Genomic DNA, 27,698 nt, shown 5'->3' with positions numbered 1-27,698 from the left:
GCTAGACCCTCTCACAGCAAAGACGGAGACCTCACCAACGACTGGACGCACTGCGTAGGACTTCCCAATTGCCGGGAAAGGCTCTCCGACCCTTCGCTGTGACGGGGCTCCCCAGCTGATGCAAGGATCTGGATGATGGTAAAGTATGAGGGCAATTGGTGATGTATCTTTCTTAATCACTGTAGCTAGCTTTAAATAGTAATGTCTAGGTGCATTACCTTGCTTATTCTTTCTGCTATTTTAAACTAAAGTAAAATAAGCCTATTTCTTTAGCTTGGTGTCTGCGTCCTTTGTGTTAACCCCGTCAATTGGCAAAACAGCATGCATTGCCATATTCCTGAGCATGGACCAAAATTTTAAACATCCACAAAACAATAATTTCCAGCATTAGATGAAAGTAGCCCCTATTGCCTTTTGGCTGTGGAGCAGGGATATTTGGAAAGTGGTTATAAGGACTCTGTGTGGAGATGGTACCTGTGGCAGTGCCTCTCTGCATGCAGAGCAAGGACGAGAGTTGGTTGCAGTCGAGAGGGGGAACGTGAGGAGCATCTTGAGGAACTGTGTGTGCTGAGGGCTGAAATAGGGATGCGGCCAGTCTGTGAAGTGGAGGAGCAGGAGGCCGTCCAGGCTCTGACCTGGAGGAGCAGGAGGAACCAGTGCCCCCAGGAGTGTTGCTGGAATAGTGGTGACCATGGCTGCCTTCCAAGCAGTTGACCTGGCTTTGATTCCTGGCCAATACTGGCAAATGTCTCTCCAGCCTGGCTCCAGCACAGGTGCCTGAACATATCCTGCACACAAGCTCTTTTGCTCAAATACCACCCATCTTTCCCCTGGGGTTTCAAGCCAATCCCCTGTCTTCCCTGCAGCCTTGAGGCCCGCTGAGACCAGTGCTCTCTAGTCTCTGCTGGCTGGGAGAGCTTCAAGCTGGGCTCCTCACGACAGTGCTGGTACAGGAGCCAGGAGAGAGGCTTTTCTGGCCTGACACAGAGCTGGTCCTGCTGCTGCTGTGGCTGCTTGCACCTGGCAGGGTGCAGATGAAGATCAGTAATTCCTAGGTGATGGTCACGGGACAGACCGTGCTTCATGAGGCCAGGTATGCGATTTGGCTGGCTGGTGGAAGCAGAACTCCTCTTTACGTTATGGCTCAAAGGCCCGTCTGTCTGTCTGAACTCACCCTGGGGACACTGACCTACCCTGTCCAGGCTCTGACATTGCAGATACATCCTGAATTTTACTGGGATTTGGTGTAACGATGATCCTAGTGACCAGAGAAATAATACACTCTTCTCTTGCAGCTTGTGGCCTGTGGACCAAGAGAAAAGCAAGAGCCTCTCTCAGCTAGACTCTACTGGAAGGGAGTGAAGCTTCCCAACTCTCTGATTACAGGGTTTCTTAAAGAAACAAGCCACCTTCCTTGCTCTGCTGATAGCCAGAAACCATTCTGGATGGTGGGCCTCTATGGACGGTTTGTGTTAGCACAGTATTGCCAGACTCCCACTCTGTCAGGAGCAGTGCTACAAATTGCTGGAATTGTGAAGAGGGGCATCGTGAATGTGTATGTTCATTCTCTGCTGAAATGCCCACACGAACCTCATCTGGCAGTCACACTGCCTCCGTCTGGAGATCACAACCAGTGCTTTCCTCCTTTCCACTCCATACCCATCCCCTGGTGTTTATTCCCACACCAAAATAGTAAAAGAGAGAATTGCCAGGTCTCTTTTTCATACGATTTTGTGAACAATAATTGAGAGAACCGAAATGCTATTTCAAAATATACGTATTAAATTTTACAATGGAGAATTCCGCAAATGACTCCCAGGGCCATAATCACCAGGTTACAGGCCCATATTCAATACCTACAAGGCTTTTTAGTACTCTGAAATGAGTCCAGGGAACTTAACCAACAACCACTGTTAAGCTCAGGACAGAAGCCATCGCCTATCCTTGCAGAGAAGATGCTTAGCTGGGAGAGGAGAAGAACAAACTGCCATGACTCTCTAGCTCTGCTGCACAAAGTCTTTAATGAGAAGGGGGGAAATGCAGTGGAACAGAACAGAGACCAAGGAAAACATCTGCAGGATTGAGGGAAGCACAGAGGATGGCCCGTTCCCCAAGGACAAGCTGCATACAAAGAGCTTGCCTTTTCCCATTCTGCTCTCCCTGGTGGCAATGGCAGCGCACCAAGAGCGGTCCCTAACTCCAGAATCCTCTCCCTTTCAGCAGCGGGTTCAGCAAAGCAGAAGAAAAGGAGCCCATTCCAGAGGCTCAAAGCAAAGGAGAGCCAGAGGAGACACGGCCACGCCAGCCGTGCAGCGAGGAGAAGTGGGCACAGGTCCCTCCTGCCAGGTGGCATGAAGACATTCAGACTGTCTGCAAGACATGTCCATGACCTGTTGGCCTTTGTTGGTGGTATGCTGGACATCTGCAAAGATGGAGACTCTATAATAATCCCTGGGCAAGTGTTTCCCATGTTTGACCAGCCTCACCGTAAGACAGGGCTCCTCTGTGTGGTACTACTTGAATTTCCACTCCTGTCCATTGCTTCTCAATCTTTCCATTCTACTGACGTTTTGCTGTCTCTCTTTTGCCAGATTCTCTCTTTTTGGTGCTCTGGTACAAGATCAGGGTGCTCCACCCACAACTGGTGGTGCCCCAAGATTGGCGACAGGCTCACGGTCACAGTAGAGAGCAGGTTCTCCCTTTCCATTGCAGGGATGACAGAGGTGACAGCCCTTCAACCGTTCAATTGCAGGGCTAAGCTGAGGCAGAGAAATATCAACTTGAGTCACCACCATGGCAGCAGTTTAGCCCACGGAGAGAGAGACATTGAGAAGACCCAGACTTACCTCGTTCTTCGAGGAAAGTGAAGCAAGAGAGGAGGATGCAGTTTTTGGAGCAGCACAGGCTTTTATGCTGTGTCCCAGAGCCCTGTGGGGCCACAAACATTTCTTTGTTCTCAAAGCATCTTCATGTCTAGTAGTTGCCGCTTGTTGAGGCCTCACTGGTGTTTAAGCCCTTGTCTCTCTCACCTGAAATATTTTGCTTTAAATGAATATCAACTATACAGCAATATAATTGATTTATGTCCAGCTCTCCTAAGACCAATTGGTGCAGAGGTCTCAGGATGCTTGTGAATAGATTTTAAGTGGCTTTCCGTCACACAGATCACATTCCTTACCTCACCTTCTTACACAGTGAGCTTGGCAATAAGTCATGCTGAAATTCAGCTGTTAGAGACATTGCAAATCAGCACTCAAGTGATTTCAATTCACAGCCTCAGTTAAACCCTAGGAGACACCTCTCTCCCAGTGAGTCATTGTGTGTGTTATGTTCTGTGCTTAATTGTATGCACATATATATAAAGAGAGAGAGAGGGATTTAGGATACCTTATAGTAAGCTAGTGTGAATCTTGTCATTCTCAAATCTGTAGTTAAGTCACTGTTTCCATTATAACATACTCCACCAAATCACCTTGTTAATCTTTAAATTGACCAATCATTAGGTGCTGCTAAAATTTAACCTTTTGACCTACCTCGCACCATTAATAAATCTCAAATTGCTGCTAAATCAAAACTGTGTCAGCTCTCCGGGGATGTGGCAAAGCTCTGCAACAGGGAGAGATCATTGGGGGCTGGGGGCCAGTGCTCAAAAAAGCTGCAGAGGTTTGGTGGGCATAAGGCACAAGAGGGGGCACTGATGTCAGTCGCATGGCTGGGAGCACAGGAAAGGAAGGAAAATCAGAGTAAGGTCAACCTGACAGAAAGGCTGTTATGTGTAACCATGCCGAGGAATGTCCTGGGAGTGCCAAAAGTTTGAGGTCCCACTGAGATTTGAACTCAGACCGCTGGATTCAGAGTCCAGAGTGCTTACCGTTACACATGGGACCTCCTTCACAAGCACTGTCTTTCCCCTGAGGCCACCCTCGTGGAGGCTTCTACTCCTGGCTGAGCCTGGCTGTCTCTCCATCTCCGTGGACATCACCAAGTACAGTCTTCCTCCAGGGCCACTGGCTGCTCTCTACTCACCGGGCCTTTCAAGGGAGTGGCAGAGCTCTTTGCACAAGCCTCGCGTGCCCTCTCTTATAAGAGCCAGGCTGGTAAGCGCTGAGAATCTTGCTTTTGCCTACTTGGACCAGGTTAGGTAGTTTCCAGTAGAACGTCTTCCACGGTGCACCTCACACGGTACATTCATGGCCCAGCAGCTGAAGGTTCAGTCCTTGCACTTGTGGTCTCTGCTGCTGCCTCCCTTTGCCCCCATGTTGGACAGTGTGTCCATCTGCCCAGTGTAAGTTATTGCCTCTCCTGTTTCTCACCTTGTAGCTCATACTAAGCAGCCATTACCCAGATATCCTTACTCCCGGTTCCAGTCCTACCCGAGCTCCTGACCTTGCTGAACAAGGTGACCAAGAGAGAGGGCAGGGGATGAGCTTCAGTAGAGGGAAGAACATAGCAGGAGTACCCAAAGTAGCTTGTTATGTGTTGCACAAGCTGGACTTCCTTCCTCTGCTGGGGCAATCTTGGCTGACTCCAAACTCTGGTCCTCTCTTCCAGGACTCGCTGTCCCCTTGTGCCCCAAAGTGGCCTCTCCCTCCCTGGAAACCCCATTTTCTCTCCCGAGGCTGCTCCAGACTCGGCAAGGTTTCAATGTCCAGCCTGAGGGAACTTTCCCTCATGTCCTGGCACCAGCACACTGCCGGCCCAGAAAGGGTCCATGCACACAGCCAGGAAAAGCTGCAGTGGTGCGTTCCTCCTTCTGCCAAGGTTTGAGCCTGTGTGTTGAGAGCAGGGCCCTTCCTCCCAGCAGTCACACAGGAGGAAACCCATGTGGGGACACTCTATTGGATCTCAGACTTAGCCCGGGACACTGAGGACACGACCTCCTGGTACCTTTGCACTTCCTAAAGCATTGGGCTTGCATCTGGTACTTCTGAACCCACACGACAGAGCACGCCGTCATACCCAAGCCTAAGATATCAAATGCCAGGTCACATTCAGAGGAGGCAGGAGAAACAGCTAGTCACTGGAGAAGGGTTCAATCTCTACAGAGGCACAACTCTGAAAGCTTGTCCCAGGAGAAGCAGCATTGCTGAGGGCTTTCCTCACATATCCCTGGGATCTGCAGGGCCCAGGTGGGTGGGAGCAGCGAGAGCAGGGCCCAGTCTCTGAAGGCCTTGTAAAAAGGTGGAGGAAACCCCCCTCCAGGGGCTGCAGCACAGGGAAAGGGACAGCTTTTTCCCATCCACGTGCTGTAATGCCATCGGAAGGGACATGTCACTTCTGGGGTCAGACAGTGGATCTCCAAGCAACAGAGGATGTTCCTGGGGCCCTGCCCAGGATCACTGGTCTCACCCAGCACTCAGGGATCCCGGAGGGGCTCTGTATGAACAACCGTATGGGCCTGTGCAGGCAGCTTCCTTGCTCAGAGCATATTGTCCTTGGTTTCCTTCCTGGCAGAGTTGCCTGCTGGGGCTAACATGGTCCCCAGCCCATTTCCTTCCCCAAGGCCATGGTAACTGCTGCTACCTATGTAGCCTCTGATGCTACTCTTCCCTGCAGGATCCTGTGGGGAGGACAATCTGTGCCACCCTTAGAGGCTTCAGAGAGGAGGCAGAGATCTCCCAGAGCTCCCCAGCCCTTGGGAGATGCAGGTCACGCCAAGCTGGCCCACACAGGAGGCCAGGCCACCCCCAGCTCCTGCACTCCCCGAGGTCTTTCTGGCAGAGGGCAGGCCTTGGCAAGCCAGAGAGCCACCTTCACACAGAGGAAGCCCCCTCACCTTCTGCTCTCCAGGCTAAACAAACCCAGCTCCTTCAGCATCTCCCTCAATCACAACGTGCACCAGCATGGAGTTTCTCTGTCCTGTCAGCAGTGTTGGAGAGAAATGCCCCAGTGTCGGGGGAGACGAAATGGAAATGCATGCTAGGACTTGGAACACACCCCTCAGCCTGAACACGAATCCCCAGAGCCTGCTATGTCCCTCTTGGCCTCATACTGGTGGGCCTTTAATCACGCCTGCCCCTCTTCCCACTGATGCTGGTTGTGTTTGCAGGTGAGGAACTGCCAATTCAGGGAAACTGTCTGGCTTGAAACCCTGCTGGTCAATGCCATGTCCTGGATTTTCACCTACCGTCTGTGCCACCGCATCCGCAAGAAAGAAGGATGCATCTCTGGGGCTCTTCAGCTTTGGGATCAGAGGGCAGGGTAGCTCCCTGATGATAATGAGAAGGAAAAGTTGCCTGCTTTTCCAGAAAAGGGGAAGAAGGACTATGTAGGGAACTATGTAAAAATGATGATAAAGCGGAGCAAGTTCCGTGGAGGTTCCCTAGGTTAGACAGGCGCCAGGGACTCTGTGGTGAGGCTGGTCAAACATGGGAAACACTTGCCCAGGGATTATTGTACAGTCTCCATCTATGCAGATGTCCAGCATACCACCAACAAAGGCCCGGTAGAGCCTCTTCTACTTGTGCCTGCTTTGAGCTGGGCTTGGTCTGCATGTTCTCCACCCCAGGTGTTCTGTGATTGAGTGGGACACTGCTGGATTCCCTCAGTCAGGAGCAGCCATCAAGTTGAATGGAGCAGACGGTAGCTGGGGCTAGTGCTCAGGAGCCTTAGAGCAACCGGCCATCTCGTCCCGACCCTGCAGCTGCTGCTGCTGCTCCCACCGTCCATCCCTTGCTGCTGCCATAGCCCGCCACCTCATCCAGCATCAGCCTGGCACAGCTGCCGGGAGGTGACTGCGGGGCTACCCTTCCCAGCTCCCACCAAGGGCTGCTGACAGGCACTCCTTCCCGGGACCTGCCAATGGAACCGCCACCAAAGTACCGCTCTGCACATGCCAACGTGTGGGAGCACAACCAAGAACCCACCCAGCTGCTCACTCCTTTCCCCTCCTTCAGTGGGGTGCAGGGCACTGAAAACTGGATCAGAAAGCTCATGGGTCAAGTCAAACACAAGACATGGCTTAGCAGAAACCCTTGTGGGTAAACCAGCCTTGACATGGGAAAAAATAACTTTCTGCTATTTAAAACAGACTCATGTAGTGAGAAAACAAAAAGGCTAACATACAACGAGCGCCTTTCCTCTCCCCTGTCCCAGGCTCAACTTTACTCCTTCACTCCAGACTCCTTTACCAACCCAAGTGAGATGCCTTATCCCTCTGGTCTTTTCTGCTATTTTCTTCCTTCCCTCTCTCTCTGCCTGGTGTTTCTGCCCTTTGTGGAATACGTTTTCACAGAGGGGCTCCAACCTTTGCATATGGCTCAGCTGTGTCATGGGGTGGGTCCGCTGTGGAGCTGGAACTGGCTGTGTACCACATGGGGCAGCTCCTTACCTTGTCTGACAGAGGCCACCCTGCAACACCCCCTAACCCCTCCACTACCAAAGCCTTGCCATACGTAGCCAATACAGTGCCCATTGGGAATACCGTATGGCATGGCACAGGTCTCCACCCAGCCCAGAGGGAGGCATGTTCGCCTCTCTCCTGGGCTAACGTGGCTGCATGCTGTGCCTTTGTTGAATTAAAAAGGCACGGCACCCTGCCTGGTTTCTTCTTAAGCACTGGATACGTCCATATCTGGTACAGTTGTCTCGTATCAGCTCAGAAATCAGCAAGTGAAAATGCAGCCAATGCTGGGGCAACAATTATTATTCCTGTTGTATAATGTGCAAATAGGCCAGGTGGATCATTTCTAGCACAAGTTTCTTGATCTACAGGACTTGGTCAGATATGAGCATCTGTCACGTTTCATGCTGCATGAGCATAAGCAGTTTGTTTTGCAGGACTCTACCCATAAGCTGTTCCTGGGCTAAAATCTGCCTTGTGCTGCTACAAGTTTTTGGGGGTGGACGATTCTTTGGTGAATCCCCGTGGAGCCCTGATGAACGACTGAAGTATATCTGACCAGGATGTGCCTTCGCATGCATACACAGAGGGTGTCATTTTCTTTCAGTTGTCATTTTCCTATTAAACACCACAACCAAGATGTGATCACAATGCTCTGTGACTGGCTGACAGCCAGTTCTTGGCCCCACCAGCCCACCTGCTCTCAGGCAGACCTGTGATTGACTGTCAGGAGCAAGGAATCCTAGCCGTGTACCCAGAAGCACATCAGGCAAGGAAGCTCCCACGAGGAAGATGCAACTTCTGACAGCGCCATTCCCCATGGGATCTCATATTGCATTGTGAATGCCTGGCGGCCATTTTTGACATTGTCATGCCCTCACGTTCTCAGATCTCCCTCTGATGGGCTGTCCACTTCCTTTGGACCAAGAGGTGTTCAAATATAACAAGATATAGCACGCAGTGGTATCCACTGTGGAATGAAGACAAGCAGCTGGCACAAGCAGTATTCCCGTGGATGGCCCATCACCTGCAGAGCAACCTCGCAGTCAACACCCAAGCGATTGTCTGGTTTCTGGCCCATCAGGTACTAGGGCAGCAGGGAGCTGCACTGCAGATCCCCGTGCTGTGTTCCTGCATCTACCCTGGATGGGGACTTTCTCTTTGGCAGCCTGAGCTGGCTCTGGGGGAGCTGAAGGAAACCCCGGGGAGAGGGAGCAGCCTTGGGTGGAGGGGAGCTGTTCTCCAGCGAGCTCATGACGGCTGTAACCCTGCCCAGAAATCCAGCTCCCAGGGGGCTGCGGGACTTTACCTGGTGTAAAAGTCAGTTCTTGGAGAATCAAGGAGGGAAACAAGAAAGTTTAGCATAGAACTACCAAGGGCATCAATTCCCCTCTTTTAGCTGTGCCCATAGTGGTGCCGCAGCCTAATGCGCAAAGGACCCTGATATAGAGGAGAGCAGGGTATGTATGTTAACAATACAGTTGTGTTGACCAATGAACTTCCTCATGTTAAGGGTGGGCTAATCAGGCAGTATTGCTCAGGATAATCGGTATGTGCTTCTCCGGTGCAGCTGGTGTGGACGTATGGTCAGCGGGGTGTTAACCTTCGCGCTTCTAACCCAATGTCCCATGCAGGTGAAGGGGGTTTATACTACAGTCAGGTCCATTGCTGTTAGGACTGTCGTTACATACCTGGGGTGCTTTTTGAAAGACAATTCTCCTATTGTTTTATCGTCTGCATGGGGTGTTCTCAGCCACTGAGACCCAGTTTAGCGTGGGTCGTCAGGTCACATTGACCCTGAGGTAAAAGCTCTTATTCCTCGGCAGGGTTTGTTCTTCTGAGGAAGCTGTACAGCATTTAGGGCCTTTCCTTACACACCAGCTGCAAGGGCCTTCCCCTGCCTTGCTGTGCTGTGCTGTGCTGTCCTCCCTGAACAGCTCCTGGCTTGGCCTGCCTCCTGGCACAGCCCTGCCCTTGCTGATCCCCAACAGCCGAGGGTGGCCCCCACCCCCATGCAGGGTGCCAAAGAGACAGAGAAACCCCTCCTCTCCATGCCTGGTGCCATTCCTGTCCTACCCAACACTGTTGGCAATGGAGGTGGCTCCCAGTCATCCCAGGGCAGGGCTGGCCCATCGGACTGGGTGGTGGACAGTCTTAAATGCTGCGTGTCCTCCCAGGAAGGATCTGGGCAGGCTCAGCTGGTAGAGCCTCCCGTTGAGGGCGAGGGACGAGGCCTGCATGTTTGGGCTTGTGTTTGCTGGTTCCCTGTCCCATCCACAGGTCAGAGCATGCAGAAACCAGGAAGAGGAGGCAAAAGCAAAGCGGGATGGAGAGGGCTGGGATGTGAGTGCCGATGTAGGTGTGGAGAGTGTGGCCCCAGGCTGCCTGCTGCAGGGGGATATTTCTCAGGGGAAAGCATTCACTGCGGAGCAAGACGTCCATGGCTCCGCTCCAGCTGCCTTCTCAATTGCCCCTTTCCTTCTTCATTCATCCTCACATCTCTCTATAGTTCTTTTTCCCTTGCAGTGCTTCGACAACCCTCAATGGCATGGCAGTGGGGAACAGACCATGCACCAGCAACGAGCTTGTCTCTCCTCTTTCTCCGGAATCTCGCTGCGTGTGCCCCTCAGGGTTTCCATTTTCCTCAAGATGCTGCACCACACAGGCAGGCTACCAGCAGCTCCTACTCTGCTTGCTGCTCTGTTGGGAGCAGCTGGGTATGCAACTGAAAGAAGCCCTCCGGGAAGCCTCTGGTTCTTTTCTATCCCACCCATCAGAGGACTGTGATGGCAGGGGACAGTCTCCTGATGCCACAGCCACCACCGCGTCCTCTTTTGCACTTCCACGTCTTTCCCAGAAGAGGAGGAAACCCCTCATCATCTCATCCTTAAGCTAAATCTGGGAAAGACCCCTGGGAAAGGGTGTGCATGTGTGCGAGGCCCGGAGATTGGGTCAGGCAGAATATCCCCCAGACGCCAGATCTATGATGTGTCTTCAATTCATTGCTAGCAATGAGGTCCATGTATGCAAAGAAGGACCTCTTCTGAAGCTCATAGTCAGCTCTGGCCCCTCCTCTTCCCCCCACTTGCCTGCTGCTCCACAGCTCTCTGGGTTTGTGAGACCTAAAGTAATGGGGAATTTGTGAGTGCTAGCAAGGTGTCAGGTGCATGAGGTGACTTCCCTTCTTCTTTAGCAGTGAGGGCCATGTTGTGCAGGCTCTCTTTGGACATGAGCTACTAACGTTTGAGGCATAGGGAAGAGAGCTGGTGAGGTTGTTCTGCTTGGAATGTTGGATAAGATCAGGCACGTGGTTTTGTGGAAGAGCCAACAACAGTGGAGCTCTCTCATGGCCAATACTGAGCACTGGTCTGTTCTTTTCCCCTATCTTGGAAAGGGAGGAGCAGGATTTCCCATTCATCCGGGAGTTTCGGTCTTGGATGGAGGGTAGGACAAGCGCAGTAGGCAAGGAGGTTTTGCTGTGTCCCTGGGCACCAGGGACACAGTGAGCCAAGACACTCGGCTGCAGCGTGGTCCTTGCAGGCAGCCCAAAAATGGGACTGCACCCCGTAGTTGGCAGGATTCGAACCTGCGCGGGGAAACCCCAATGGATTTCTAGTCCATCGCCTTCACCACTCGGCCACAACTACCTGCCCCAGTCCTCTCTGCCCTGCTGAGCACATCCCCTGTGCAGTGACACCCGCCTCACTAGAAGCCCCGTGGTTCACACCTGCACGGAGCAAGGGAAGGTACCAGCCTTCCAGAGGCCTTTGGAGGTTTAACCACAAGTACTGTGGCTGTAGATCCCAGCGCCTTGTCCTCAGCTGGGCATCTGGGATATCCTGACATGGGGTGGATGGTTTCACTCTCCAGCTGGAGTATCTGCCAGCAAAGAAAAGCGAAGTGGATGACTGGCATGCAGCTTCTTGGTGTGTAGGGGGGATGTGTTGTGAGAGTGGGAGAGATCTATAGAAAGGGAAAGGTAGAGCCTGGCTGAGGAAATTGAGGAGGTGCAAGGTGAGAATAAATGAGAGGTGTGGATGACTTGCAGATAGACAGGAGAGAGCTTTTTTGGTGAAATAGGTTGTCCAGATCTTTTTGCCAGCTTGACCAAGCATTGATATCTTCCAGAGCATTGAGCAAAACAACAAAAGACCTGAAAAAACAATCAGTTTCATTAGTGGTACAAAATAGCTCTGATTCCCTTTTAGCTCCACAGCAGCACTATTTGGCAAACTGCACTGAGTAGTAGCAGGTATGGAGATGGTACCTGTGGATATTCCTGTCTGCATGCAGAGCAAGAGTGGCAGGAGGTCACAGTCAAGAGTGTGAGCACGAAAAGTGTCACAAGGAACTGTGTGTGCTGGCCAGTCTGTGAAGCTTCTCAAGTCTCTGATTCAAGAGATGATTAAATTTAAAAAGCCATGCTCTTTGCTTTCTTGACTGTCAAAAGCAGGGTCGTACGCAGATTACTGTTAGCACAATAGTTACACACTCCCACTCTGTCATCAGCAGTTCTATGCGTAGAGGGAGTTACAAAGAGGAAGATCATGATTGTGCATGCTCATTTCCCTACTGAATGCCCACATTGAAAATCTGCACTCAAGTGACTTCAGTGCACAGCCTAGGTTAAACCCTAGGAGACACCTCTCTCCCAGTGAGTCATATTGTCTGTTTCGTTCTATCCATTGGGGTTTTCCTCCGCACAGGTTGGAATCCTGACAACTACGGGGTGCAGTCCCATTTTTGGGCTGCCTGCAAGGACCACGCTGCAGCCGAGTGTCTTGGCTCCATAGACACAGCTCCTGCAGCTGCACAGTGCACCCAGAGACACAGCAAAACCCCCTTGCTTCCCACCCTTGTTCTTGCCTCCCTCCAGAAATGCCAGCATGGGTGGGAAATTCTTCTCCCCATTTACAAGGTAGGGAAGTTGATGGAAGAGACCAAAAGAAGTCTAGTTTTGTTCTTTGTTGTGTAGAACTTCAGAGCCTAACCACACATCTGAAGTAGCATATCCCAACCATCTGTCTTCCCTACACCTGAAACTAGAGATGCTCCTCTCCAAAGTGAGCCTGTGCAACATGGCCCTTATTGCTAATAAAGAAGGGACTCTCATGGATCTGAGATCTTGCCAGCACTCACAACGTCTTCCCCTCCACTTTAGGTCTCATGGAGGCAGACTGGTGTGGAGCAGCAGGCAAGTGGGGTAGAGGGAAAAGTCCAGAGCCAACTATGAGCTACAGAAGAGGTCCTTGTTTACGTATATGGACCTCATTGCTGACAATGAACAGAAGACACATCACAGATCTGAGATCTTGCCTCAGGTCCTGAGGGTACTCAGCCTGACTCCTCCTCAGCCCCTGCACATATAGACAGCCTTTTCCAGGGGGCTTTCCCAGATTTAGCTTAAGGATGAGATGATGAGGAGTGGGTCTCTCTGTCTCCTCCTCTTCTGGGAAAGACGCAGAAGTGCAGAAGAGGACATTGTGGCGACCCTGGCATCAAGACACCATCCCCTGCCATCACAGAACGTGATGGGTTTACTCTCTCACAACCCCTGAGAGGAAGAGGGGCTGCTGGTAGCCTGCGTGGGGGGGTACAGCATCTTAGGGGAAACCCTGAGGGGCACATGCAGAGAAATCCCAGAGAAAGAGGAGAAACAAGCCCATTACTGGTGCATGGTCTGTTCCCTGCAGCAGTTCCACTGAGGTTGGCAGTGGCAGTACAAGCAAGGAGAAGCTCAGAGGGGTTGGCAGCATGGATGAAAAGGAAAAGGGCAATGGAAGGGAGACCTGGAGCAACAGACCTCTTGATCTGCAGCCAAATACTCTGTAGCAGGCAGGCTGCAGCCACATTCCCATGCTCATGACTGAACCCACATCCCAGCCGTCTCCATCCCCCTTTTGCTCTTTTCTCCTCTCTTGTTGTTGCATGCTCTGACCTGTGGATGGGACAGGGAACGAGCAAACTCAACCCAAGGATGCAGGCCTCAGGACTGCCACCTTGTTCCTTGCCCTGGGAAGCAGGATCTACAAGCTCAGCCAGTCCAGAGACTTCCTGGATTATCTCACAGGATCTAAGTTTAGTGAGCACTCAGTCTGGCTGGTCTGGCCCTGCCCTGGCCTGATGGGGAGCCACCTCCACCCCCAGCTGTGTTGGGCCGGACAGGAATGGCACCGGGCGCAGAGAGGAGGGGTTTCTCAGACTCTTTGGCACCCTGCATGGTGGCAGGGGCTAGCCCTGGGCTGTGGGGGAGCAGCGAGGGCAGGGCTGTGCCAGGAGGGAGGCCAAGCCAGGAGCTGTTGGCACACCACAGCACAGCACAGCACTGGGCAGGGGAAGGCCCACACGGCTGCTCTGAAAGGCAAGGTGCTAACTGCTATACAAGTACAACTTGCTTAAAGGAACAAACACTGCCTAGGACTAAGAGCTTTTACCGAAGGGTGACCTGAAGACCTCTCTTAAATCAGCTATCAATGGCTGAGAACACCCCATGCAGACGACAAAACAATGGTAGATTTGTCATCAAAAAGCACCAGGCATGTAACCACGGCCACAAGTGCGGCTAACCAAAATCTAGTATAAAACCACTCCAAGTACATGTGACAAGAATGTATTGATGGGAAAATCACAAGTTGCATACATTTCCAATATGAACTCATTAGCTCACTCGATAGCATGAGTAAGGTGACTGGTTAGCAGAACTGTATTGTAACATACATAAAACCGTGCTGTCATCCCTACTGGGGTCCTCCATGAATCAGGCTGAGGCATCACTATGTGCACCCCTCGTCCCAGGGTTTCCTTCAGCTCCTCCAGAGCCAGCTCAGGCTGCCAAAGAGAAAGTCCCCATCCAGGGTGATGGACGGGAGAGGTGGGGAGAAGGGCAAGGCAAGGCCCTTAAGCTTCCCACCCCAGTCCCACTTCCAGTGAGGTAGCCAGGCAGACATGTATCCAGCCTGGGTGAGGGCACAGGATACAGGAAAGGAATGAGGCGTGAGTGCTGGCAGTGCCAGGGAGCATCAGGCCTGGCTGTGAGAAGTCCCAGCTGGCATCCTGGGGGGAGCAGAGTGGCGCAGCGGAAGCGTGCTGGGCCCATAACCCAGAGGTCGATGGATCGAAACCATCCTCTGCTAATGGCATTTTTAATTTTTTTTTTCTTTCTTGGCTTTCCAGCAGCAGAGTAGCTACCTCTCCCTTGCATCTTTCCCAGCAAGCTTTAACATGCACTGCTCCTGCTCTCTGCGCACCCATGGCCATGGCCCTCCTGAGCTCCCACTCCCTTCTCTCTGCCACTCACCTTATTCTTCCATTGCCTTCTTAGCAGACAGCGCTCCCAAAGCGTCCCTCAGCGAAGACAGACAGCTGCGTGTGGAGCAGCAGGCAGAGCTCCCCACACGAGGAAGTGGGTGTCCTGGGCACGCAGTTGTGTTTCTCCCTTCCAATCAGGCTGCTCAATCTCAACTTCCCAGCTGCCAGCAGGGACCTCCAGGAATCTGCTAGTGGGGAGGAGGACACGGCTGGAGTTAGTTTTGAATACACTGGTGTGATCAACTTGAGCACCAGGGCACTTTCTCCATCCTAGTCTGTTTGCTGCTGTGCCCACTCGCAGGGCCAGCCAGGAGCAGGGCTGAGCAGGTATTCCCAATGGGCTCATTGGTGGCAGTATATGGGTAGGTGTTGGGGTGGAACGTAGAGAAAGGAGTGAGCAACGGGGTGGGTGAGCATCTGTGCTTCTACCAACACAGGTACATACACATGACCACACATACACTTGCATAGTACATGCAGAACTGGCACGTGTTTGTCTGCAGATGGGGAGCAGCACCATTACCAGCACCCACAGAAGCACCAGCACCACTCACACAGGCATGGACAAGAGAGACGGTCTGATCCTTTTCTTTGCCCCCAGCTGCTTAGGGTTGGAGATCAGGGATGGACACAGATCCCCTCCCTCCCACATGCACAACAGTAGGTCCCTGGGATCCCTGCCCTTATCATAGCTCTGTGCAGCTGTCCATGCCCAGAGCTCTGTCCCGGTTTCTCCAGTGTCATTCTCTAAACCTGGCCAGTCCCTGATGCTGATCTCTCCTAGCCAGTGGCTAGTCCAGCTTCAGGTTTCCTAGCCAACACCTGACAAACTCTGAAAACTCCCAGCGCCAACCACCTTGAGGTCATCTGTGAGTGCAGGCGGCTGGACAGTCTGGGAAGTAGAGGAGCAGGAGGCAACAGGGCACCAGGAGCATTGGTGGTAGGTGGTAGAGCGTAGATGCCTTCCAAGCAGTTGACCTGCGGTTCCAGTCCTGGACAGCGTAGACAAATTTTTCTTCAGCTGGTCTCCACAAGTGCCTTGCCTCCCCTGCGCGAAAAATCCTACTTCACTCAGCAAACTCAGTTCCCATGGGGCAGTCGAGACACTACCCTCGACTCCCCCAGAGCCTTTCATCACAGAGAGGCCTGTGGACACAACCTAACCCAGAACACAAAAGCCTCCCTTGGCAAAAGGAGATGACAGAGACTGCTTTCACCATTCATAGATTCTCAGGGATTGATGAAGCACTGGAGCAGGTGCCCAGAGGCCTTTGGAAGTCTCTATGCCTGGGTATCACACTCAGGTTTCAGTGAGGCTCAGGCACTGCTCCGCCCGCCCTGGCTTTGGGGCCAGCCCTGCTTTGAGCAAGCATTTGGGCCAGTGATCTTCCAAGGTACCTTGCAGTCTAGAGCCTGCCATGAAACAACAAGCCCCAGAGAGAGCTGTGCCCTCCTTCCTCTGCACCATGGGCAGTAAGGGAGCCTCTTGCCCACAGCAACTGGAGCTCAGTCATTGCTCTGCACTTGGCACATCTCCTGTCCTTTCTCCTTGACTCTCCAGCCCCTCTCCCACACAGCGACTCCTTGAGACCAGCACAGCATTGCCCCAGGGACTGGTGTGGCAGAGCCCTCTTTCACCAGCCTTCCCAGCTATGTGCAGGGAAGAAGGAAGCCCCCTTGATGCCCCAGGAAGTGTCCACGAGGCAGCACCCACAAAATCCTCTCTTCCTGCTCCCACTTTGCCCTCCAACAATCCTTCTGCTTGGAAGGCAGGCCAGGGAGTCTGAGACTGCATACTTCTTCTTCAATAGGCTCACACCAGCAGAGCATTGCTTCTCCCTCTGGGTCATAAAATACCCCGAGGACAGTCATTTTACAGCTTCTCTGATTCTCTGTTCCCATCCATAGGCACCCTCAGGGTAATGATTTTTTTTCCTGTAGCCAGTTACAAACTGCCTGGTCAATTTCTGACCACAGCTCTCATCGTCCAGCCACCACAGTAGCCTCCTTGTAGGCACTAGGAGGCTCCTATCAGATCCCTCCTAAGCATTTCCTTCTCCCTGCTAAGCAAGCCCTGTGTCCTCAGGCCTCCCTCACAAGGCCAGAGTCCCTGGCGCCTGTCTAGCCTAGGGAACCTCCACGGAACTTGCTCCAATTTATCATCACTTTTACATAGTTCCCTACATAGACCTTCTTCCCCTTTTCTGGAAAAGAGGACAACTTTTCCTTCTCATTAGTCATCAGGGAGCTACCCTGCCCTCTGATCCCAAAGCTGAAGAGCCCCTGAGATGCATCCTTCTCTCTTTCAGATGCAGTGGCACAGACGGTAGGTGCCAATCCAGGACGTGGCATTGACTAGCAGGGTTTCAAGCCAGACAGTTTCCCTGAATTGGCAGTTCCTCACCTGCAAACACAACCAGCATCAGTGGGAAGAGGGGCAGGCGTGAGTAAAGGCCCACCAGTATGAGGCCAAGAGGGACATTGCAGGCTCTGGGGCCTTGTGTTCAGGCTGAGGGTGTGCTCCAAGGCCTAGCATGCATTTCCATTTCGTCTCCCCCGACACTGGGGCATTTCTCTCCAACACTGCTGACAGGACAGAGAAACTCCATGCTGGTGCACGTTGTGATTGAGGGAGATGCTGAAGGAGCTGGGTTTGTTTAGCCTGGAGAGCAGAAGGTGAGGGGTCTTCCGCTGTGTGAAGGTGGCTCTCTGGCTTGCCAAGGCCTGCCCACTGCCAGAAAGACCTCGGGAGTGCAGGAGCTGGGGGTGGCCTGGCCTCCTGTGTGAGCCAGCCTGGCCTGAGCTGCATCTCCCAAGGGCTGGGGAGCTCTGGGAGATCTCTGCCTGCCCACTGAAGCCTCTAAGGGTGGCACAGATTGTCCTCCTCGCCGGATCCTGCAGGGAAGAGTAGCATCAGAGGCTACATAGGTAGCAGCATTTACCATGGCCTTGGGGAAGGAAACGGGCTGGGGAGCACGTTAGTCCCAGCAGGCAACGCTGCCAGGAAGGAAACCAAGGACAAAATGCCATGAAGCTGCCTGCACAAGCCCATACAGCTGTTCATACAGAACCCCACCAGGATCCTTGAGTTCTGGGTGAGACCAGTGAGCCTCAGCAGAACCGCAGGAACATCCTCTGTTGCTTGGAGATCCACTGTCTGACCCCAGAAGAGACATGTCCCCTCCAATGGCATTACAGCAAATGTACAGAAAAAAGCTTTCCCTTTCCCTGAGCCACAGCCCCTGGAAGGGTGTTTCCTCCACCTTTTTACAAGGCCTTCAGACACTGGGCCCTGCTCTCGCTGGTCTCCTTCGGGCCTTCTCTGGTCAGATATTGGACATCTCTGAAGATGGAGACTCTACAGTACTCCCTGGGCAAAGCTTTCCCATGTTTGGCCAGCCTCACGGTAAGACAGGGCTCCTGTGTGTGGCACTACTTTTATTTCCACTCCTGTCCATTGATTCTTGATCTCTCCATTCTACGGATGCTTTTCTATCTCTCTTTTGCCAGCTTCTTTCATTTAGGTGCTCTTCTACAAGATCAGGGAGCTCCACCCACAACTGGTGGTGCCCCAAGATTGGCGACAGACTCACCGTCACTGCACAGAAAAGGTTCTCCCTTTCCCTTGCAGAGGACTTGGCCAAACGGCGAAGGAGCAGAAAAAAAACAAGCCATAAGTCTCCAGCTATGATGCACAAAACCTTTAATGAGAAGGAGGAAATGCAGTGGCACAGAACAGAGACCAAGAAACACATCTGCAGGATTGAGGGACGCACAGAGGATGGCCCATTTCCCAAGGACAAGCTGCATACAAAGCGCTTGCCTTTTCCCATTCTGCTCTCCCTGGTGGCAACGGCAGCCCACCAATGAGCGATCCCTAACTCCAGCACCCTCTCCCTTCAGCAGGGGATTCAGCAAAGCAGAAGAGAATAAGACCTTTCCGAAGAGCTCAGAGCAAAGCAGAGCCAGAGGAGACATGGCCACACCAGCCGTGCAGCGAGGAGAAGTGGGCACATGGTCCCTCCTGCCAGGTGGCATGAGGACACCCAGCCTGTCTGCAAGCCATGTCACTGACCTGCTGCTGCAGGGTCCCGTCTTCCAGTCCTGCTCCCGAGGGGATGAGCCACCAGCTTCAGCAGTTCAGACTGCAGCGGGGGAGCGGCAGACACATCCCGGACCCGCCCAGACCAAGGGAGCCCCCAGAAGAGATGGGAACTCCACTGGCACTGAGGGAGCTCCCAACAGCAGCTGACAGAGACGATCCCACAGCGGTGCTCTGAGGGAAAGAGGTGAGGATGGGGCCCGGCAGGGTCACCACCACCGGCGAGGGCTTCGATGAACACCGTCGAGTCAGCGCAGCGGGCGACACAGGGCTCACTGCAGCTGCTTGCAAGTGGGGTTGGGCCAGAGGCACAGCAGGGCCGTGGGGGACAGGGTCTGAAGCAAGACATCTCTCGGTGAAGGAAGCAAAGCTGCAACACAGAGCAGGAAGGAAACACAGACCAAAACATCAACTTGGCTCTCATGTCCACAGCTCTCTCTGCAGATACACTTGGCTGCTCTCCATCCCCATTCGATCCCCACATGCAGAAAATGCCTGCACCTGATCTTTCTAACACACACAACGTGCGTGACTATTCCCCTAAGTTTGGATTTGAAGCACTGGGAGCAAAGATGTGCCTAACTGGCTGCTGATTGCACCAGGACCTCCTACTGCATTTCCCAGTACAATAGCACAGATGAAGATTGATGCAAGTATCCCAGCACAAATGGGCTGCGTTGAATGGGTGTCTCAGAAATCACCTCTTAAACACACACAGTCTTCCTACAGCTTGTAATGCACTCCTCTGAGTTGCACAGTGCAGGAACGCTGACCCACTTTGGGATAGGATCAAGCACAGTGGGTTTAAAGCACCTGAGCATTACCCATGTCCAGAACAACAGTTGTTGCATTGATGAAGCACTTGGCCATTTGATTAGAGAGCATCTGCTGCAGGCGTAAGTTCTGGTGAGGCAGACACCCCTACAGCTGAACCCCATTGATACCCTTCTGCTTGAAAGAACACCCTCTTCCCATTTCTCTGCAGCCACGTCCAGCAAAAGGGACAGAGGTGACAGCCCTTCAACTGTTCAATTGCAGGGACAACCTGAGGTAGAGAAATATCATCCTGAGTGGCCACCATGGCAGCAGTTCAACCCACGGAGAGAGACATTGAGCAGACCCAGACTTACCTCGTTCCTCGAGGAAAGGGAAGCAAGAGAGGAGGATGCAGAGCCTGGAGCAGCGCAGGCTTTTATGCTGTGTCCCAGAGCCCTGTGGGGCCACAAACATTCCTTGCTCATGAAGCATCTGAACACCTAGGAGTTTCCGCTTCCCAAGGCTTCCCTGGTGATTAAGCCCTCGCTTCTTACAACCCACATATTGTCCTCTTTTTCATACCATCGAACACCAAAACCATTCTTCTGTATCCTAGGTTCATAAAGTCAATTACCTCTGAATTCTTACGCAGGATAGACAGATATTTTTAGTTGACTTGCCTCATACAAATTCCTTTGGTCTCATTGCCCTCTTCGTGGTTAACTTGTCCACGTGTCATGGTGAAATTCAACCATACAGGGCACCTCAAGTCTTCTCTCAAATGCTTTCTTTGCAGGCACTCAGTCTAAAACCAGAGGGACAATTCTCTTCCTGGGTGATCGTAGACACACAGGAGGCAGTGGGTAAGTTCAGGCAAAAATTCAAGACTGCACAATCCCATATGGGAGGAGAGACGCACGACTCCAGGGACTGTGGCAAAGCTCAATGGCAAGGAAAGACCACTGTGAGGTGGAGGGAAGCCCCCTGTGGGCAGGGGTGATGATGGCCACAGGGACCTTGTTTACAGCTCATCAGGCTCTACCACAGACTGGTTTTGTGATCAAAGACTTGCCCGCGTCCTTCCCTGAAGGAGACCCACACCCAAATTGACACGTTTGTCTCTGTAAGGTCATCCCAGAGGACGGAGGTGTGGCTTGCCTGATTAGGAGGAGAGGTGAACGGCAGGGAATGAAAACCTCATGGCCCTTTTTCCTGATTCAGAGAGGGGGTGGCCAATTCCATGCATTTCATGCTACAAAGGCACATTGGATGAGTCTCAGAGCACCTGGGAGTCATCATGATGTGGAAGAGTTGGGAAAATCCCAGAGCTGCTGGCAAGCAGGACTCACCCTGCTGTGGACTTCAGTGGCACATGGTCGCCCAGCCTCAGTTGTGCCAGGGATACCAGACCTCATAGTCCCAATTTGCGGCTTTCTGTAAGGAAAAACATTTTAGCACCATTTCTGAATCAACTGGTGCTTCTGTGCAAACTCGTGCAGCTTCTGCCTTCTAAGGCATTGCCTGCCAGTGGCTGCTCAGGGACCCACGAGAGTGAGTGCAGCCCAGAATGATGTGGGATGGATGGTTCTTCTGGAATGGCTCTGGGACAACCTCCTGCTCTGAGCAGACCAAGCTTAATGTTAAGTTAATCAAGGGATATGGCGATGGAGATCCCATGGAGACATTACCTGAAAGAGACCTGCCTGATCCTCTGGTCTGCTCCCTGTCGTTACAAATGTGCCTTCATTCCCTGGACACGTGGTCATAAAAAACAGGCTGTGGCAGAGCCTTTTGAGCGTGAGGAAGGTCCTCATGGCCCTCACTCCTACATGCAATGGGCTTTGCTCCAGCCCACAATGATCCTTTCTTGTCATTGAGCTTTTCCATATCCCTGAATTGGTGAGTCTCTTCTCTTGTATAGGATTGGGTAGTCTTGATCTTCCACCTCAACTTCTCAAGTCTCTACTGTGTGTCTACTATGACGCTTGGGCAGATGTCTCTTAGGGTTCGCTTGAGTGCCAGCACTGAAAACACTTCAGAGATAACTCGAGGTGTCCATCTTCGTAGCTGATTTTCAGCATGATTGGTGGACAAGCTCACCATGAAGAGGGCAAAGTGACAAAGGCAATCCGTATGACACAACGTCACCTAAAATCTTCCTCCAGGCTGCCCCGAGACCTTGGAGTTGATTGCGCTTATGAATCTGGGATACAGAGATACAGATGGATCATTTCAATATTAGGAAACATCACACTCACCAGGCCCTGATCTGATAGGAGAACTCAACCTCCAGGACATCTGCTGGCGAAGCGGCACAGCGAACTACAAGCAACCCAGGGAACTACTGGATTGTGTTGAGGACAACGTCCAAGTACATGTGACGCAGAGCCTGACCAGAGGAGAGGCACTGGTGGACGTGTTGTTTACTAGAGTGCAAGAGCAATCAGAGAGGTCAAGATTGGAGGTAGCCTGTGCTGCAGCAGTCACGCCCTGGTGGATTTCTCAGTTTTGAGGAGTGCAGGACAGGTAATAAGTAGAGTCAGGAACCTAAACCTCAGAAAGGCAAACGGTTGCCCGTTTAGGACACTAGTGCATGGGATCCCTCGGGAAACTACCCTCAGAGGTATAGGAGCAAACCAGAGCTGGGAGATACCTGAAAGACATTTTTCTGAGGGAGCAAGAGCTCTCAATCCCGACATGCAAGAAGTCGGGCAGGGAAGGCAGGAGGCCAGCTTGGTAACATCAAGACCTCTCAGAAAAATAAAACACAAACCAAAAGGAATAGGCAGCAGAGGCAGGGATAGACATTGTGGGGAGATTATAGGCAAATGGCCTTGAAGTGCAAGGAGGATATCGGGAAGTCCAAGGCATTTCTGGAGCTGAACTTGGCTAGCGGTGTGAAAAGTAACAAGAAGGGTTTCTTCAGTTACATAGGAGAACAAAGGAAGAGGAAAGAACCTGTACCTCGTCAATGAGTGAAATGGTGAGACACTGAAACAGGATGTCCAGAGCAGTTGTGGATGCCCCCTCCCTGGAAGTGATTTAATGCCAAATTAGATGAAGCTTTGAGTAACCTGGTCCAGTGGAAGGTGTCCGTGCCCATGGTAGGAGAGTCAGAATTACATGTTCTGAAAGGTCCCTTCCAGCCCAAAGTGATCCATAACGCGCTCTTTGATGCTAGTTGGAATCAAGTCAGAGAAAAGAATTTCAGATGAAAGAGGTAAAGGTTTAATCACCAGCAAGGTCTTCCCAAGTGGCAGCTGCTACGTGTTTACATGCCTCATGAGCAAGGAATGTTTGTGGCCCCACAGGGCTCTGGGACACAGCATAAAAGCCTGCGCTGCTCCAGGCTCTGCATCCTCCTCTCTTGCTTCCCTTTCCTCGAGGAACGAGGTAAGTCTGGGTCTGCTCCATGTCTCTCTCTGTACGCAGAATTGCTGCCATGGTGGCGTCTCAGGTTGATATTTCTCCGCGTCACCTTGGCAGTGCAATCGAACAGTTGAAGGGCTGTCACCTCTGTCCCTTTTGCTGGATGTGGCTGCAGAAAAATGGGACGAGGGAGTTCTTTCAAGCAGAAGGGTATCAATGGGACTCAGCTGTAGGGGTGTCTGCCTCACCAGAATTTGCACCCGACAGCAGATGCTCTCTAACTTAATGGCCAAGTCCTTCATCAATGGAACAACAGTTGTTCTGGAGATGGGGTATGCTCAGGTGCTTTAAACCGACTGGGCTTGGTCCTATCCCAAAGTGGGTCAGCGTTCCTGCACTGTGCAACTCAGAGGAGTGCATTACGAGCTGTAGGAAGACTGTGTGTGTTTAAGAGGTGATTTCTGAGACACCCATTCAACGCAGCCCATTTATGCTGAGATACTTGCATCAGTCTTCGTCTGTGCTATTCTACTGGGAAATGCTACAGGAGGTCCTGGTGCAATCAGCAGCCAGTTAGGCACATCTTTGCTCCCAGTGCTTCAAATCCAACATAGGGTGATACGTCACGCACGTTGTGTGTGTTAGAAAGATCAGGTGCAGGCATTTCCTGCACCTGCAGCTAGAAATGGAGATGGAGAGCAGCCAAGTGTATCTGCAGAGAGAGCTGTGGACATGAGAGCCAAGTTGATGTTTTGGTCTGTGTTTCCTTCCTGCTCTGTGTTGCAGCTTTGCTTCCTTCACCGAGAGATGTCTTGCTTCAGACCCTGTCCCCCACAGCCCTGCTGTGCCTCTGGCCCAACCCCACTTGCAAGCAGCTGCAGTGAGCCCTGTGTCGCCCGCTGCGCTGACTCGACGGTGTTCATCGAACCCTCGCCGGTGGTGGTGACCCTGCCGGGCCCCATCCTCAACTCTTTCCCTCAGAGCACCGCTGTGGGATCGTCTCTGTCAGCTGCTGTTGGGAGCTCCCTCAGTGCCAGTGGAGTTCCCATCTCTTCTGGGGGCTCCCTTGGTCTGGGCGGGTCCGGGATGTGTCTGCCTGTCCCCCGCTGCAGTCTGAACTGCTGAAGCTGGCGGATCATCCCTTCGGGAGCAGGACGGAAGACGGGACCCTGCAGCAGCAGGTCATGGACATGTCTTGCAGACAGTCTGGATGTCCTTCATGCCACCTGGCAGGAGGGACCTGTGCCCACTTCTCCTCGCTGCACGGCTGGCGTGGCCGTGTCTCCTCTGGCTCTCCTTTGCTTTGAGCCCTCTGGAAATGGGCTCCTTTTCTTCTGCTTTGCTGAACCCCTGCTGAAAGGGAGAGGATTCTGGAGTTAGGGACCGCTCTTGGTGCGCTGCCATTGCACCAGGGAGAGCAGAATGGGAAAAGGCAAGCTCTTTGTATGCAGCTTGTCCTTGGGGAACGGGCCATCCTCTGTGTTCCCTCAATCCTGCAGATGTTTTCCTTGGTCTCTGTTCTGTTCCACTGCATTTCCCCCCTTCTCATTAAAGACTTTGTGCAGCAGAGCTAGAGAGTCATGGCAGTTTGTTCTTCTCCTCTCCCAGCTAAGCATCTTCTCTGCAAGGATAGGCTGGCTTCTGTCCTGAGCTTAACAGTGGTTGTTGGTTAAGTTCCCTGGACTCATTTCAGAGCACTAAAAAGCCTTGTAGGTATTGAATATGGGCCTGTAACCTGGTGATTATGGCCCTGGGGGTCATTTGCGGAATTCTCCATTGTAAAATTTAATACGTATATTTTGAAATAGCATTTCGGTTCTCTCAATTGTTGTTCACAAAATCGTATGAAAAACAGACCTGGCAATTCTCTCTTTTACTATTTTGGTGTGGGAATAAACACCAGGGGATGGGTATGGAGTGGAAAGGAGGAAAGCACTGGTTGTGATCTCCAGACGGAGGCAGTGTGACTGCCAGATGAGGTTCGTGTGGGCATTTCAGCAGAGAATGAACATACACATTCACGATGCCCCTCTTCACAATTCCAGCAATTTGTAGCACTGCTCCTGACAGAGTGGGAGTCTGGAAATACTGTGCTAACACAAACCCTCCATAGAGGCCCACCATCCAGAATGGTTTCTGGCTATCAGCACAGCAAGGAAGGGCTTGTTTCTTTAAGAAACCCTGTAATCAGAGAGTTGGGAAGCTTCACTCCCTTCCAGTAGAGTCTAGCTGAGAGAGGCTCTTGCTTTTCTCTTGGTCCACAGGCCACAAGCTGCAAGAGAAGAGTGTATTATTTCTCTGGTCACAGGATCATCGTTACACCAAATCCCAGTAAAATTCAGGATGTATCTGCAATGTCAGAGCCTGGACAGGGTAGGTCAGTGTCCCCAGGGTGAGTTCAGACAGACAGACGGGCCTTTGAGCCATAATGTAAAGAGGAGTTCTGCTTCCACCAGCCAGCCAAATCGCATACCTGGCCTCATGAAGCACGGTCTGTCCCGTGACCATCACCTAGGAATTACTGATCTTCATCTGCACCCTGCCAGGTGCAAGCAGCCACAGCAGCAGCAGGACCAGCTCTGTGTCAGGCCAGAAAAGCCTCTCTCCTGGCTCCTGTACCAGCACTGCCATGAGGAGCCCAGCTTGAATCTCTCCCAGCCAGCAGAGACTAGAGAGCACTGGTCTCAGCGGGCCTCAAGGCTGCAGGGAAGACAGGGGATTGGCTTGAAACCCCAGGGGAAAGATGGGTGGTATTTGAGCAAAAGAGCTTGTGTGCAGGATATGTTCAGGCACCTGTGCTGGAGCCAGGCTGGAGAGACATTTGCCAGTATTGGCCAGGAATCAAAGCCAGGTCAACTGCTTGGAAGGCAGCCATGGTCACCACTATTCCAGCAACACTCCTGGGGGCACTGGTTCCTCCTGCTCCTCCAGGTCAGAGCCTGGACGGCCTCCTGCTCCTCCACTTCACAGACTGGCCGCATCCCTATTTCAGCCCTCAGCACACACAGTTCCTCAAGATGCTCCTCACGTTCCCCTCTTGACTGCAACCACCTCTAGTCCTTGCTCTGCATGCAGAGAGGCACTGCCACAAGTACCATCTCCACACAGAGTTCTTACAACCACTTTCCAAATATCCCTGCTCCACAGCCAAAAGGCAATAGGGGCTACTTTCATCTAATGCTGGAAATTATTGTTTTGTGGATGTTTAAAATTTTGGTCCATGCTCAGGAATATGGCAATGCATGCTGTTTTGCCAATTGACGGGGTTAACACAAAGGACGCAGACACCAAGCTAAAGAAATAGGCTTATTTTACTTTAGTTTAAAATAGCAGAAAGAATAAGCAAGGTAATGCACCTAGACATTACTATTTAAAGCTAGCTATAGTGATTAAGAAAGATACATCACCAATTGCCCTCATACTTTACCATCATCCAGATCCGTGCATCAGTAGAGGAGCCCCTCACAGCGAAGGGTCGGAGAGCCTTTCCCGGCAATTGGGAAGTCCTACGCAGTGCGTCCACTCGTAGGTGAGGTCTCCGTCTTTGCTGTGAGAGGGTCCAGCTTTTATACAGTTTAACAAACAAGTCTAAACAAAACGCACAGGAGATATCTGGTAGATTGATATGCCTCACTCAGGCATGTCCGGATCTGGCCAGGATCCGGGCATGTCTGAGGAGTTTCTGTTTTTCTTTACATTTGGGATTTATAGTTACTTCCTATTGTTTACTTATAGTTCCCAGGGATTGTTCCCAGGGTTACATTTTCATGCTGATAAGATGCCAGTTGTTTCAGTCTGCTGATAAGTGCTGATTGCTGGTCGGGGAATTCACTCAGAAGTCAACTTTGGTTTGAGGCTTATTGTTTGGGCCCCTTTTTGTTTCACATGCCGGGGCAGGGAAAAAAAAAAAAAACAAAACAAAAACAAAAAAAAACTGGACATGCCTATTACACCAAAGCAAGCTCTCTCCTATCTCCCTACAAGTCATCCACACCTCACATTTACTCTCACTATACCTTTCTTCTCACCTTTTTGGAGGTGCTGCTGGGAGATCGCCATTTCCCCTAACTAGTGCTCCAACCGTACTGCTCACTGCAGGATTGGAGTGTCTCAGATAATTTTGTAATCAAAGGTAGGGGTTAATAGCCCACTCCACATTTACTAATTGCTTGGTTATAGCTACAGAGCTGCCTTCCCTTCTTCCCTGGAAGCAGCAGGGATGCCAGCTGGAGAGTGAACCCATCCACCCCATGTCAGGATATCCCAGATGCCCAGCTGAGGACAAGGCGCTGGGATCTACAGCCACCGTCCCTGTGGTTAAACCTCCAAAGGCTTCTGGAAAGCTGGTACCTCCCATGCTTCGTGCAGGTGTGAACCACGGGGCTTCTAGTGAAGCCTGGACGTGAACTCCTGGGGAGGCGGGTGTCACTGCACAGGGCATGTGCTCAGCAGGGCAGAGATGTCTGCGGCAGGTAGTTGTGGCCGAGTGGTGAAGACGATGGACTAGAAATCCATTGGGTTTTTCCTGCACAAGTTTGAATCCTGCCAACTACGGGGTGCAGTCCTGCTTTGGGCTGCCTGCAAGAACCACGCTGCAGCTGAGGAACTTGAAACCCCCTTGACTACAGCACTGCTAATGCAACTTCCTTAGCGGAATGCACACTGTCTAGGACAGTGACCTGAAGACACCCCCTAAACTGACTCTCAGTCACTGGGTATTCCACTGTCAATAGCTGCCAATTCCATGAGGGGCTTCCTTGCCTGATGTGCTTCTTGGCATATGGGTAGGGTTGGCCGGTCCTATCAGCCAATCACAGGTCT

General features: G+C 52.0%; 1 long non-coding RNA gene and 3 other non-coding genes across 4 annotated transcripts; 1 reads left to right on the top strand and 3 right to left on the bottom strand.

The window, feature by feature from the left end:
• Positions 1 to 2,002: 2,002 nt before the first annotated feature.
• Positions 2,003 to 19,272, bottom strand: LOC122154585. The gene is made up of 2 exons (XR_006166639.1): positions 18,726 to 19,272; positions 2,003 to 2,390 (listed from the first exon to the last, which is right to left on the bottom strand). It is a non-coding gene; the product is annotated as an uncharacterized LOC122154585 (long non-coding RNA).
• On the bottom strand, positions 3,817 to 3,887 carry TRNAQ-CUG. The gene has a single exon. It is a non-coding gene; the product is annotated as a tRNA-Gln (tRNA).
• TRNAS-AGA lies at positions 10,908 to 10,989 on the bottom strand. The gene has a single exon. It is a non-coding gene; the product is annotated as a tRNA-Ser (tRNA).
• On the top strand, positions 14,404 to 14,475 carry TRNAM-CAU. Its single transcript has one exon. It is a non-coding gene; the product is annotated as a tRNA-Met (tRNA).
• Positions 19,273 to 27,698: the final 8,426 nt, after the last annotated feature.

This window comes from Tyto alba, unplaced genomic scaffold (genome assembly GCF_018691265.1).
Source record: "Tyto alba isolate M040663 unplaced genomic scaffold, T.alba_DEE_v4.0 Super-Scaffold_41, whole genome shotgun sequence".
Lineage (NCBI taxonomy): Eukaryota > Metazoa > Chordata > Aves > Strigiformes > Tytonidae > Tyto > Tyto alba.
Note: the sequence above shows the minus strand (reverse complement) of the source record. Positions and strands in the feature narration are given on the sequence as shown.